Raw genomic sequence first — 14,295 nt, forward strand, 5'->3', positions numbered from 1 at the left:
AGTGAGCTTAATAGTAGAAATCTGGACATATTTGGGATAGTTACCCCAGTGCTTTCTGCCTGACCCCTTAGGACATTAGCACTGCCTCTGAATGTATTTGCCTGGCTGCAATGTGCTGTTGAGCACTGATAAGGCATATTCCCTGTCTGAATAGAGGGTAGAGAGGGTTATGTGAATGCGGGAAAAGCTAACCTACTGTACAAAGCTGAAATTCACATTTATTGCTCCATTCACCTGTGCAGCTGGATTGGCCTGCCACTGGCATGCAAGCCCCAGAAAGCTGTCCACGTTATTGTGGTTCGAGGATCCGACCCCGCAAAGAGTGAAATGAAGACACAAGGACACGTGATATAAGGTTAATGGGCTAGAAAAGGCCACAACTTTATTGATTACAGCAATGAAAAGGTATTGGCTTAGGCATTGGATCGAAACAAGTGGGTTTATTCACCAGTAGGTGGAGCCTGTTGATGCTGATCCAACTATAGGCTCACCTCCTGCTGTCACCGAGGGTCGTGCCATGGCCTCCCGCCAAGCAGGCATCGGACAGAATACACGACCGCCAGATTCCTTTAACGGAATACCCCTAAACATTGAAGGCATAGGCGATGGCCACACCTAGCACTTCGACACACCACAACACATTATTCCAATGCCTAACCTACCCACCAATACCACAAAAAGTTGTGACGATTGCTACGAGGTAGGCAAAAAAACCAAAAAGCCTAATGCCAAATGGAAAAACTCCTACCAGGCCCCCCGGACAACCAGGGCGACCAACCTAAGGTCCATAGCAAGGCCAATGACCTAGGCCCTAACTAAAAGGGAGTGGAGGGTGGGTGACTCGCAACGGGACGACGAGGAATGAGGCCAGGGAGAGGCTGGCGCTGCAGCAAAAGGCTGCCGGACACGCCCCCTCCATGGCACCTGGTTGGATGGCCACGGGGGGGGGGGCGTGAGCGCCAGCCAGGTGAGCTGGAGGCAGGGGGCAAATGCCCCCTGCTGGGTGGTGCTCGGGCTCCCGCCCACAACCACTCCCCTCTCTTTCAGGGAGGAGAGTCTTTCTCTGAAGGAGAACTACTTGAAAATGATTTACAGGTAGTATTTAACTCTGAGTAGGCTTGCTAAGATGTATAAGAATGAATCATATAAGTGCTGGAGATGCAAAGAGGTGGAGGGAACGTTCTTTCATATGTGGTGGACTTGTAAAAGAGTATTGGGAAATGATCCATAACGAATTGAAAAAAATGCTTAAAAGTACTCCCCCCCACCCCCCCAACCCAGAGTCCTTTCTGTTGGGGATAATTCAGACTGAAATTCTCAAGTGTCAAAAAAGGTTATTTATGTATGCTACTACTGCGGCTTGTGTTTTTTTGCCCCCAAATGGAAAACGAGTGAGGTCCCAACCAAAGAAGAATGACAACTTAAGTTGACAGAATATGCGCAGCTTGAAGACTTAAGATAGAATAAGAGAACAAGAAGAACATACGTTTAGAGAAGACTGGAAAACATTTATTGAATATATGGGAAATAATTGGCAGCATTAAGATAAATTCAACAGTGTAAATAAGCTTTGATGGATGCAATAATGGACAACTGAATGGTATAGTTTTTTTTTGTAAAATATGCAGGGATTTATGATACGTAAGGTGAACCATGGAAAGAGAAGACTGGAAATCATTGATATCTTAAGGATGTAAAAATGGGTATTTTAAATTGTAAAACAGAAAATTTAATAAAAATTACAGTGGTGCCTCGCAAGACGGAAATAATTCATTCCGCGAGTCTCTTCGTCTAGCGGTTTTTTCGTCTTGCGAAGCACGGCCATTAGCGGCTTAGCGCTATTAGCGGCTTAGCAGCTATTAGCAGCTTAGAAAAAGGGGAAAAAAGGGGGAAAAACTCGCAAGACTCGCAAGACGTTTTCGTCTTGCGAAGCAAGCCCATAGGGAAATTCGTCTTGCGAAGCACCTCGAAAAACGGAAAACCCTTTCGTCTAGCGAGTTTTTCGTCTTGCGAGGCATTCGTCTTGCGGGGCACCACTGTATATGCGAAAGAAAAAAAGAAGTTGTCCAAAATGGAATGCTGCCCCCAGGCTGGAGAGGGTTCCCCAGCCATGACATCCATTCATCCTCCGAATAGTAAAGAACACTGCGTTCCGTAGACTGTTTGGACGCAGAGGAATGGTGGGAGGAACCATCTGGGGAACCCCCAAGGGAAGAAGGCTCAAAGCCAGGGGATTGGTGGTGGGATGGTGATGAGTGGTCAGAGGGAGAAGACTGGGAGGAGGTGTCAGAAGCTGAAGAGGTAACAGGACTTAGTGAGCGGGGGAAGTCTATGACAGAAAGAAGTGCTGAATCAGAGGCAGAGGCAGAGGCAGGAGAGGTGGGGGTAGATATGGGCCACAGATTAGCCACCCCAGATTTAATCAGACATACACAATGATGCCTTGATGCATCAGTGACATTGCTTGACTCTCAAACCTGAGTCATAATACGACGACACCTCAGCCCTAAATATCCGCACCCACATTTATTCTGAAATAACGTGCCCCCAAGAGTCATCCCTACCCTCTCTCCTTGCCTGCTAGGTTTGAGTGTTCAAGGTGTTTTGTGTTGGTTTCTTAACACGAGGGGGCATTCTGATCCTTGATTTTCTACCTGCAATCTGAAGCATTAACAGTCGAGCAACAAATTCTTCTTTTCTTCCTCTCTGGCAATCAGTCATAGCCGAGTAAGATTGCCTTCCATGAACACGGTTTTAACAGTGAGTCTGTAAGTGACTGTGGAGGCCAATTCTGGATCCACACGTCCTTCCACAGTGGGGACATAGGTTTCTAGGCGGGAGTTGATCATGGTGAGGGTTTGCCAAACATGCCTTCCTCTTAGCACGTTTCTCCTCTTAGCAACAAATACAGCAGATGAGTTTGCTTTTCATACAGTCTGCAACTCTCTGGGTTTCTGCCCTGTAGTATTTGTTTGTTACACTTGTATCCTGACCTTCTTCCAAGGTGCTGAAGGGAGCTCTCCTCTTGCCTAATGGTTTTATCTTCACAACAACCCTTTGCAGGCAAAGAGAGATGGTGGCTGAGCTTCATGCCTGAATGAGGAAACGAACCTGAACGCCAAAGAATTGATGCTTTTGAATTATGGTGCTGGAGGAGACTCTTGAGAGTCCCATGGACTGCAAGAAGATCAAACCTCTCCATTCTTAAGGAAATCAGCCCTGAGTGCTCACTGGAAGGACAGATCCTGAAGCTGAGGCTCCAATACTCCTCATGAGAAGAGAAGACTCCCTGGAAAAGACCCTGATGTTGGGAAAGATGGAGGGCACAAGGAGAAGGGGATGGCAGAGGATGAGATGGTTGGACAGTGTTCTCGAAGCTACCAACATGAGTTTGACCAAACTGCAGGAGGCAGTGGAAGACAGGAGTGCCTGGCATGCTCTGGTCCATGGGGTCACAAAGAGTCGGACACAACTAAACAACTAAAGAACAACAAAGTCCTCATACGGATTCCCCAGTTATGGCACAGAATTTGGATCTGATTGGCACATAGTTTTGAACACAGACACTCTGATAGTGAGGCCAATCAGATTCAAAGTTCACCATCTTGTCCCTGATCCTGCAACGGTTTCTTGTTATCAAAGCCTGGCTCGATCACCCTGTGGTGCGCTGCCGGCACAGCAAATATAAGAACAGGCCTTGGAGGACCAATGTTAAAATAAAAATTGAAAAGTTGTAATGGTGAATTCATTAAATTACCCCTGAATTATTGTAAAACTGAAAGCTTCTGCCTCTGGGAGTAACATCCTCTTTAATTAAAGACACGTCATCCCTTAAGCAAGTAATAGCAATCCTTTAGCAACTGAAAACAATTCAGGGAAAATGCATATTTTATAAGCGACACTGGAAGTTTAGAGTTTTCAGTATCTTAATGGCCCAAAGGGAGAAAATCCGGGAACTTCTTTTTGAACGGGCGGGTGTGTGGGGGAACAGGGGGAGAGAAATATCCCTTTCTGTTTTGTGCTGGCAAAGTTTAAAATTCTGATCCCTAAAGGGAACTGGAATCTGTTATGTGACAGACTGTTCTTGCATCCCTGGAATAAACAGAACAGTTGGTAGCTGAACAAATAAATAAGGGGAACAAAACAGGAAATTACCCAATTGGACTAATTTAATCAACACTTAAAGCAACAATACATTGGGTAGTTATAGTTCTTTTCTTAGGGGCAAACTCTGGATGATACATGCAAATGCATGTAAGAAAACTGACCGTCACTTTTGTTTTTTAACCCTTTCCACACCAATTGCATTTCTTCTCTAAATCTTTTTACCCGTCCAGCTGTCCGTCCCCCCTGCCACCTCTTGGGGGTTTCACTTGGTGAGGAAATAATTAAGGACCCCATCCCTTCTCTTTTCTCTCTTCAAAAAAGAGGCAATTCATTAAAACAAAACAAAAATGCGCATGTGACCTGCATTTGGCTCTTTTAAATGCCATTCTAATAGCAACTTATAAAATGTTACTGGGCAGAGTTGTAGTTATTTGGTGAAATGCTGGAAATCTGACTACTACCTCTCACTTTAGTTTCTTAATCAAAATAGGCTCCCCCCCCCCCGATTAGTCATTTATTTTTCTACTGGAGATGCTGCCGAAGTCTAGACTTGCAATATGAACTCCCAACAGTTCATAGTGCTGGCCTAATGCCCCTGAGTTCTTTTGTGGTTCAGAGTTTAATCTGAGCTGGAGAAGAACTCCTCCCTTCCAACCCTGCCCTCACTTACCTCACTGTGGTGATGGCTTCAGCAGATGAGGTGAAGTGGGAGGTCTTAGTCCAGGGGTCAACAAACTTTTTCAGGAGGCGGCCGGTCCACTGCCTCTCAGACCTTGTGGGGGGCCAGACCCACCCTCTCCTGAAAGCACCCCCTTCCTGAAAGGATGCCCCATCCGCCACTCATGCCGCTGCTGCCGCTGCCTCGCCTTCGGCAATGTCGGTGTCATCTTCTGGCCTTCAGCAATGTCGGTGTCATCCTCTGGCCAGGACGAAGCGGACGAGCAGGAAGAGCTCAGCAGGAGGAAGCAGCGGCAGTGGTGTGGAGGCCGCATCAGTGTCACCGTCCACCCAGAGGCGTCCACGGCTTCTGCTTGGCTGCAGGAGCTTCCTGCAGCCAATTAGAAGCAGTGTCACATCAGGGAAGTCACTCCCCTTGTGGCAAGGTCTCCACACCGTGCCGGTTTAGCGTGGGGACTGACTGAGTGGGCAGCAGGGTCCGCAAGGTTCGTGGGCCGGATTGGCGAGCCCGGTGGGCCACATCTGGCCCTCGGGCCTTAGTATGCCGATCCCTGTCTTAGTCCTTTCCTCCCAACCTTCCTGGCATATGAAGCATTGCTAGAATGCCTGCATGAAGCCCTGAGAAATGTGGTTTTCCTAAGGCTTTCTGCACATGCTGCTTCACACACTAGGGAAAAGGGGACAAGCAGTGACAGCAAGCGCAAGAGATCAAGGTCTCCTTCACCACTGGAATATCCACAAGCGAGGCATTAGGAGGAAGGAGTGAGAAGACAGTATGAAGCTGCAGCCACCAGGAAATTGCTCCCATGGGGGCTCATTTAAAGTGAATTTGTAACACTCTGAGGAAAGGGGTCCCTCTATCCACTTTTTAAACTAACTGCTGGGCCCAGTCCTAATTGGGCTGATGGAGCTTACTCATCTCTTATTTACCCTGTGTGTTCTACAACCAGGAGATAAAGAAGCATGGTAATAGCAAATGCTTTGGTGGTAGCCCTCAGTGCTGCATAGAATTCTTTCACACAGAAGCCTCATCCCTCTTGGAATCCTTGCCCACATAAGGCAAACTAATCTCATGGCAGCCATCCGTTACTGTAAATTTGCAAAAGGGACATGGATTGCCCCTTGTTCCCTTTATTGCAACTTAAACCAGGAAAGGATTACTAAGATAATGTGTCTGAAACTTTTGGCTAACTTAGGGAAATTCCATCTAAGTATTATGTTCTGCCTTCTTAGAATCTGAGTTTCATGGTGTCATGTGGAACTTCCTAGTTCCCTCAGGTTTGGGCTCGAGGGTGGTTAGGCATTGGGTAAGCCTTTGTTTAAAGGAGGGTAGGTTGTAGCCTCTGCCTGCCCCTCCTCAAAAAGGGTATCCTGTTAAAGGGATCCAGGGGTGTGGATCCTGTCTGATGCCTGGACATGGGCTAGGGCCATGCCATGACCCCAACGGGGACTCCTTGGGTGCCCCTATTTGATGTAAGTCATAGGGCACCCCTATTGGTGGTTTGCGCTTAGTTGGACTCCCCGCAGATGAGCGGGAATTGAGATATAGCCTGGTTTCACCCAGCGCCTAAGCCAAACCAATAAAGTTGTGGCCTATTTTATCCCATAAACCTAAATAGGTTTATAAACCTAAATAGGGAGCCAGTGTGGTGTAGTGGTTAAGAGCAGTGGACTCGTAATCTGGTGAACTGGGCTTGATTCCCTGCTCTTCCACATGCAGCTGCTGGGTCACCTTGGGCCAGTCACACTTCTCTGAAGTCTCTCAGCCTCACTCACCTCACAGAGTGGTTGTTGTGGGGGAGGAGGGGAAAGGAGATTGTTGGCCGCTTTGAGACTCCTTAGGGTAGTTGGATATCAACTCCAAACTCTTCTCTTCCAAATATTTGTGTCTGTGTGTTTATTATCAAAGGGAACTGCAGGCCCAGGGCCTTGGCACACCATGTATATAAAGCTTTTGGCCAACTTAGGGACATCTAAATGCTAAGTATTCTGCCTTCTTAGAATTTTAATTTCATGGCGTCATGTGGCACTTCCTGGTCCCCTCATGACACTTGCAATGTCAAGACAGGGGCTCAGAGAAGTTTACTGCTGGTACATCACAGTGAGAAGTGACAGATAAATGTGCTGAGAATGAAAGGCAACTGACCCCACAGGTCACCTATATACAATTCTGGATCTTCTCCAGTCTGAACAATTTATTGTGAGGACTTGTTCTGGAACCACTCTGCTGAACTATACAATGAGATGCCGCACACTCCCTGATCTGGCTTTCCAACACTGTGTCACTGCCTGTTACTGAATGACAGAGGGGAAAGACAGTGGAGAGTTTGGCGTGGTGCAGGTGCAATGGCGGAACCAATCTGAAACACCTCAAACTGTACCTGTACCCTGCCAATTACAGTGGTACCTTGGGTTACAAACACTTCGGGTTACAGACTCCACTAACCCGGAAGTAGTACCTCGGGTTAAGAACTTTGCTCCAGGATGAGAACAGAAATCGCGTGGTGGTGTGGCGGCAGCAGCGGGAGGCCCCATTAGCTAAAGTGGTACCTCAGGTTAAGAATGGTTTCAGGTTAAGAACGGACCTCCAGAACGAATAAGTTCGCAACCCGAGGTACCACTGTAGTATTATTATTATTATTATTATTATTATTATTATTATTATTATTATTATTATTATTATTTTGCCCAATATACATTCTCTTCACAAAGCAATTTTCCCTAATATAATACATTTTTCTATATATTATTTCTTAATATATGCACACTTTAACCCAACACATGCATTTGTGTACACGTCACTTGGCTGAAGAACTGCATTAAAAAATTAGAGGAAAGTGTGAATTCTGAAGAAGGGCCATGTTTCGGTTTACTTATTATTTCAGAACGTGCAAATTAGGTAGATGCATGTTTAAACATCTTCCTTCATCCCTAGCAGGCTTTGGGATAAATATCTGGCAGGCTAGTGCTCTACTAGATGTTAACAACAGGATGCTCATGCTTGGGAATATTTCCTGAAGCTTGGAAAACCTAATCACGGAAGACATTTGTAGGAAGAATCAAGTGAAACTTGCCTTTTCATTTTGCTACAACTGAAAGTGTGAGCCTTTCCCAGTTTCATCTGCTTTCCCATAAAATGCATGCTTAGCCCCACAATATGAAACATAAATCTTTCCCCGAAAGGCACTCACTTCGAATTTTTTACTTGCTATTTCAAGTGAGTAGAAATAAGGATGTCTGTGTCATGAATCCTGAATGTACAGAATTGATTCGTGTCCACAGGAGCTCGGATATCCTATAACTCGATTTGCATAATGAAATCTACGTCGGGAATCCAATGTTTTTTCTTCTCAACTAGCACTGTGACAAGAGCAATATTACAGGGAAGACCCTGGGCTCTACGATGACACTCATCACATAACTGTAAAACCAGTGCTAATAAAGAAGATGTACAACTGCAGTCTAAAGGAAAAGGGGAAGGCAGATGAGAACTCAGTCAGTGAGGTGGTGGAGAACTACTTTTGTGCCTGAAGGGGTTCAGAAAACCCTCGATGCCACATGATGGACCCAATGACTTGAATGGGGCCAATTTCTGAAAAGGTAACAGTAAAGGGACCCCTGACCATTAGGTCCAGTCGTGACTGACTCTGGGGTTGCAGTGCTCATCTCGCTTTATTGGCCGAGGGAGCTGGCCAATAGTATAGCTTCCGGGTCATGTGGCCAGCATGACTAAGCCGCTTCTGGCGAACCAGAGCAGCACATGGAAACGGCGTTTACCTTCCCACCAGAGCGGTACCTATTTATCTACTTGCACTGTGACATGCTTTTGAACTGCTAAGTTGGCAGGAGCAGGGACTGAGCAATGGGAGCTCACCCTGTTGCGGGGATTCGAACTGCCGACCTTCTGATTGGCAAGTTCTAGGCTCTGTGGTTTAACCCACAGCGCCACCCACGTCCCTTTTAATTTCTGAAAAGGGCACGCCAAAATGTGAGCCCTGCTGCCTCAGATGATCAAAATCCATGTGAAGACCAATCCTCAAAATACCTTGCAAATGCAAGCATACCTCTCTCCATGGGATGCGGGTGGCACTGTGGTCTAAACCACTGAGCCTCTTGGGCTTGCTGATCAGAAGGTCGGAGGTTCGAATCCCCATGACAGAGTGAGCTCCCATTGCTCTGTCCCAGCTCCTGCCAACATAGCAGTTCGAAAGCATGCCAGCGGAAGTAGATAAATAGGTACCCCTGCGGCAGGAAGGTAAATGCTCTGTCCAGGGGTACTTTACCTTTTTTAAAAAAAACTTTTTCTTCTCTCCACTGTTGGTTATCCTGCCCCCACCACCCAACTTTAAAGGGCGAGGGGAAAAAAAAAAGAAAAAGCTTACTACAGTGGTACCTCAGGTTAAGAACTTAATTCGTTCTGGAGGTCTGTTCTTAACCTGAAACTGTTCTTAACCTGAAGCACCACTTTGGCTAATGGGGCCTCCTGCTGCCGCCGTGCCGCTGGAGCACGATTTCTGTTCTCACCCTGAAGCAAAGTTCTTAACCCGAGGTAATATTTCTGGGTCAGCGGAGTCTGTAACCTGAAGCGTCTGTAACCTGAAGCATATGTAACCCGAGGTACCACTGTATTGTGAAAGAAGGGAAAGCAGTGGGAAGGAGTCAAGTGGGCAAATGGGGTGATGACAAGGAACCCTAACCACACTGCGGATTACACAATTCGAAATGAGAGTTCTGAGCGTCCTTCAGACCAAAACAGCCCCCCCCCCCATTTGCCAATCCCTTTGCTGGTGGTAAATTGGGAGGCAGTTGTTTCAGGGGCTCTGATTCAATACCCTCCCCCCCCATGTTGCAGGGGAGGGGCTTGGGTGCAAGTGTCTAAACAAGGATTATATCAGTAGGTCACAGAGATTTGTAAATAGAGGTGCATTTGTCTTTTAAGCTGATATTACGAAACTCAGTACAGTACTACAGCTCGGTCTAAGAAGGAAGTACGAAGAGCAACAGTTACAGTGTCCAACAGTCTGCTCTAACCAGTGATATTTTGGTTGGCATTTTGAAACTGCTATCACTTTCCATTCTCCTAGACTTTGGGCTGGTTCATTAACTGCGGTGTGTTCCACCCATTTTTAACCTTCTAAAACTGACGGGTCATTGTTCTGTCCCTGCACACTTTACATAAATATTCGCACTTGCCATAACTGACAATAACTCTTAATGGAAGATAAAAATCAAGTAAATTGAGTTCAACACAGTAATTAGTTCATATTTGCATCTGCAGCCTTTTTTTAATTACCTGTCAACAGATTAACAATTAAAGTTGTATAATATGGAGATTGGCTTTGTTTTAGACAAAGGAGTTTATAGAGATGTCAAGGCAAAGATTCTGCAGAAACTAATCTGCTGTTGCTTGCACATTTCTTCTTCTTCTTCTTCTTCTTCTTCTTCTTCTTCTTCTTCTTCTTCTTCTTCTTCTTCCTCCTCCTCCTCTTCCTCTTCCTCTTCCTCTTCCTCTTCCTCTTCCTCTTCCTCTTCCTCTTCTTCTAAACCTATGTTGCTCCCTTCACTGGAAACAGTTGCCCCAACCCATTTCCCCCCCTCCTTTCTTTCAAATCCTACCTCCGAACCCATGAGTGGAGTATTTGCAGGAACAAGCTTCCATTCTTTACCTATTCCCACAGGCATCCAGCTTTCCCTAAGCTTATACACATTCTGCATTTGTCCATTGCTGACTCCAGCTTGTTAATTTGGGCAGATTCAGAGCTGAATGCTCTCTAAAGTCAAGTCCTTCTAAGATGAATGTATACAAAATGGATTCAGGTTTTTCATTTATATAAAAGATTCCCGTAATTGAGGACTGCTTTATGAACTGAGATATCCTCTACACAAGTAATTTTCTCAAGCAATCAAATACTTCAGATATCTTTTCCCAAGATCATATTCATTCACCTTTTCTCTCTTTGAATTTTTTCATCTTGTAGATTCAAAAGATGGGTGCACAGGAAGCAGTTTGTTAGCACTGCAACAGAGATGAATGCTCTTATCGCACAGATACATATTCCATTTGGACACCCAACTACTCTGCTTAAGCAAGGATACTTTTAGGGGCAAAAGAAGAGGTTGATCGACAGGTAAACTAGCATGATTTCAAATGTTCAATTAAGGTTAACTCAGTTCACTGTGCTTATAAATTAATTCACTTGCTAATTTATATAAATGTCTTCAAATGTAGCTATCTACTACATTTATTGTGCAACCCCAGGAGTGTCCATTCAGAAGTAAGTCCCACAGAGCACCATGGGGCTTATTCCATGTGCATGTGTACAGCATTGCAGTCTTAAATGCATTGTACATGAACAGATGTATGTTGTTGTTGTTTGTTGTTGTTTAGTTGTTTAGTCGTGTCCGACTCTTCATGACCCCATGGACCAGAGCACGCCACGCACTTCTGTCTTCCACTGCCTCCCGCAGTTTGGTTAAACTCATGCTGGTAGCTTCGAGAACACTGTCCAACCATCTCGTCCTCTGTCGTCCCCTTCTCCTTCTGCCCTCCATCTTTCCCAACATCAGGGTGTCTTCTCATGAGGTGACCAAAGTATTGGAACCTCAGCTTCAGGATCTGTCCTTCCAGTGAGCACTCAGGGCTGGCTGATTTCCTTCAGAATGGAGAGGTTTGATCTTCTTGCAGTCCACGGGACTCTCAAGAGTCTCCTCCAGCACCATAAGTCAAAAGCATCCATTCTTCGGCGATCAGCCTTCTTTATGGTCCAGCTCTCACTTCCATGTATCACTGCTGGGAAAACCATAGCTTTAACTATACGGACCTTTGTTGGCAAGGTGATGTCTCTGCTTTTTAAGATGCTGTCTAGGTTTGTCATTGCTTTTCTCTGAAGAAGCAGGCGTCTTTTAATTTCATGGCTGCTGTCACCATCTGCAGTGATCATGGACCCCAAGAAATCTCTCACTGCCTCCATTTCTTCCCCTTCTATTTGACAGGAGATGATGGGCCCAGTGGCCATGATCACAGATGTATGTAAATAGATGCTAATTTAAGCTCACCTATTGCCTGATGCTGAAGTTACAGTCAACATGAAAGCCATGGATGGGAATCAGCTAGCCAAGAAATGCATTTCCTGCACTTCACAATCAATCTATGCTGATGGAGCACAAGAACTTCCATGGTCCACCTTGGTTAGCATGTTGACTAGGACTCTTAGACTTTGGGTCAGTCCTGATCCTGTGTCATGGAGCTGTCAAGGAGCCAGGTCATCCACAGGCACACACACAGAAGGCATGGAATACAATTAGTTTTGTTTTGTTTTTTAGCAGAAATAAAAAGCACAGCAATGTCCCCTGGTTAGTCTTAACTCAACGGAGGCATTGCTGAAACTAAGCTCTAGGCATACCCTCTGGACCTGTCTGGTGCACTGCTCAGCAACGTGCAGGGCCCTTCTGGAGCAAGGGGTAAGAGGGGAAGGAGAGTCAGCAGGACTGAGGCTGTATGCATGCATGCTGTGACTCACAGCTTCTAATCCTGTCCTGGATGACCCTCCTTCTCCTGATCCCCCTTGATCATTCAAGTCTCCTGCTTCTTTTGGCTCCCAGCTCTTCCCTTCTGCTGATTACTCCTCAGTGTCCCATCACCAGGCTCCGGGCCCTAAGACGTCATCTTCAGAGCCCTCCCTGGGGGCCTCTTGGGCTGGTGGCTCCCAGTTCTCCTCCTTATCCAACCAGGCCCTGATATCCTCTCCAATGGTTGTGTGTGCATCTTAAACACATGGTAAACATCATGCCCTGCTATTGCAGAGTTTGAAGACCAGATGCCAGGATGAATGAGAAGGAAGGATAGGGATGCCGGCAAAATGGTTTGGTTGGCCATTGCTTGTATCTGTTATTTGATGCATTTGAGCCATACATTTAATACATACAGCACCATCTTGGAAGCATCACTGCAACCACCAAAGCAGTAGATATAAGAGACAGATTTAAAGGTTAACACATTTTGGACAGCTTTACTGTCCCATAAAGTCATCTATTTTATTTTTTTTTGGCCATCCTTCATTTGCTTCCTAAAATATCACAGCTACCTCTTGATTTGCATTTTATCGCTCTAGCTATTTAATACATTGCCATGTTGACTTACATTGCTGAATTTGAACATTCATTTGTAGTCCACAGAGGTTTTGCTATACTGCCCTTACATTAGGCATATGTTCCCTCTTCTGGCTCTTTCCTCCAAGGCTCAATTTTCTATGTTAATAAGCTTATCTTTGAGCTCAAATACTTAAGACTGACCTGTGTCATTTCCCATTGAAAAGCTCCAGAATGTAATGCAGATAGCCTGTGGCAAATTGCAGTTCCGAAATTCAGCAGGAAGAATGCTGAAATCCATTCAACGCCCCCCTTCCAAATGCAAGGCATCAATTGTAGGATGGGAAAAACAAACTCCAAGAGTTTATGATATAGTTTCCTTCTTGGTTACGGTACTTAGTGTTAACTACAGTGTTGAATTCTAGGTACCGTATTTTTTGCTCTATAAGACTCACTTTTTCCCTCCTAAAAAGTATGGGGCAATGTGTGTGCGTCTTATGGAGCGAATGCAGGCTGCGCAGCTATCCCAGAAGCCAGAACAGCAAGAGGGATTGCTGCTTTCACTGCGCATAGATCCCTCTTGCTGTTCTGGCTTCTGAGATTCAGAATATTTTTTTTCTTGTTTTCCTCCTCCAAAAACTAGGTGCGTCTTGTGGTCTGGTGCGTCTTATGGAGCAAAAAATACGGTAGCTAGAAGCCTATCTCTTAAGCACTTAAAAACAAGCAGGAATTTACCCACAATTAAGAGAGCATTAATTAGGATTTTTCCCCCAGACCAATGTTGTGGTTGAATTAATTGTGACCCCCCCCTCACCTCCCTGAAAGGATGACTTCTTTTATTCATACTCAGCAATATATTCCTGGCAAAGTACACCAGGCTTTTTACCCAGGAGCGGGTGGTATTTGAATATGCAACACAGACTTAAAGCACATGAGTCCCCATCTCTCCTTTAAAAAGATGAATGCTAAATTCAGCAAATATGTTCACTGAGTTGTATCCATCAAACACATCCTGTCAAACACATCCTCCCTCTCCTCCTCCATTTGTTCTAGCCCTCCCTCCACTGAGCAGATCAGGGCATGGGGGGGTTGTTGGGTGCATGGGGAGAGCAAGCCCGTTGTGCAACCACAAGTCCTTGCACTAATGGTAGGGCTTTTTTTGGGGGGGGGGGGGTTCGACCATAGTGTGTGAAATCAGCGCATGGGTGTCAGAAGTTTGAGTTGTACGTAATTTCATGAAAATACTGTTTCTTGACTTTGTCAGGCAGTCACCTACTTTTGGAAAACAAAGACAATGATTGCCATCCATTTTAATAACACAATTTGACAAGGCTGCAATTAATCTACTGCTCTTTACATATCTGTTGTTCTGCGATGCCAATGAAAACGGCAGGCGTTAATTGACTTATCACTACTTGGTGA

General features: G+C 45.5%; 1 protein-coding gene and 1 long non-coding RNA gene across 3 annotated transcripts in view; one reads left to right on the plus strand and one right to left on the minus strand.

Annotated features, from left to right (window-relative positions):
* LOC309335165 overlaps positions 1-14,295 on the plus strand; it is a 317,841-nt gene that overhangs the window by 76,160 nt on the left and 227,386 nt on the right. The window lies entirely within an intron of this gene.
* Positions 1-14,295, minus strand: part of CA10 (carbonic anhydrase 10) — a 339,473-nt gene that overhangs the window by 55,330 nt on the left and 269,848 nt on the right. The gene's annotated exons all lie outside the window — the stretch shown is intronic.

Source organism: Podarcis erhardii, assembly GCF_964252035.2.
Source record: "Podarcis erhardii genome assembly, chromosome: 2".
Classification (NCBI taxonomy): domain Eukaryota; kingdom Metazoa; phylum Chordata; class Lepidosauria; order Squamata; family Lacertidae; genus Podarcis; species Podarcis erhardii.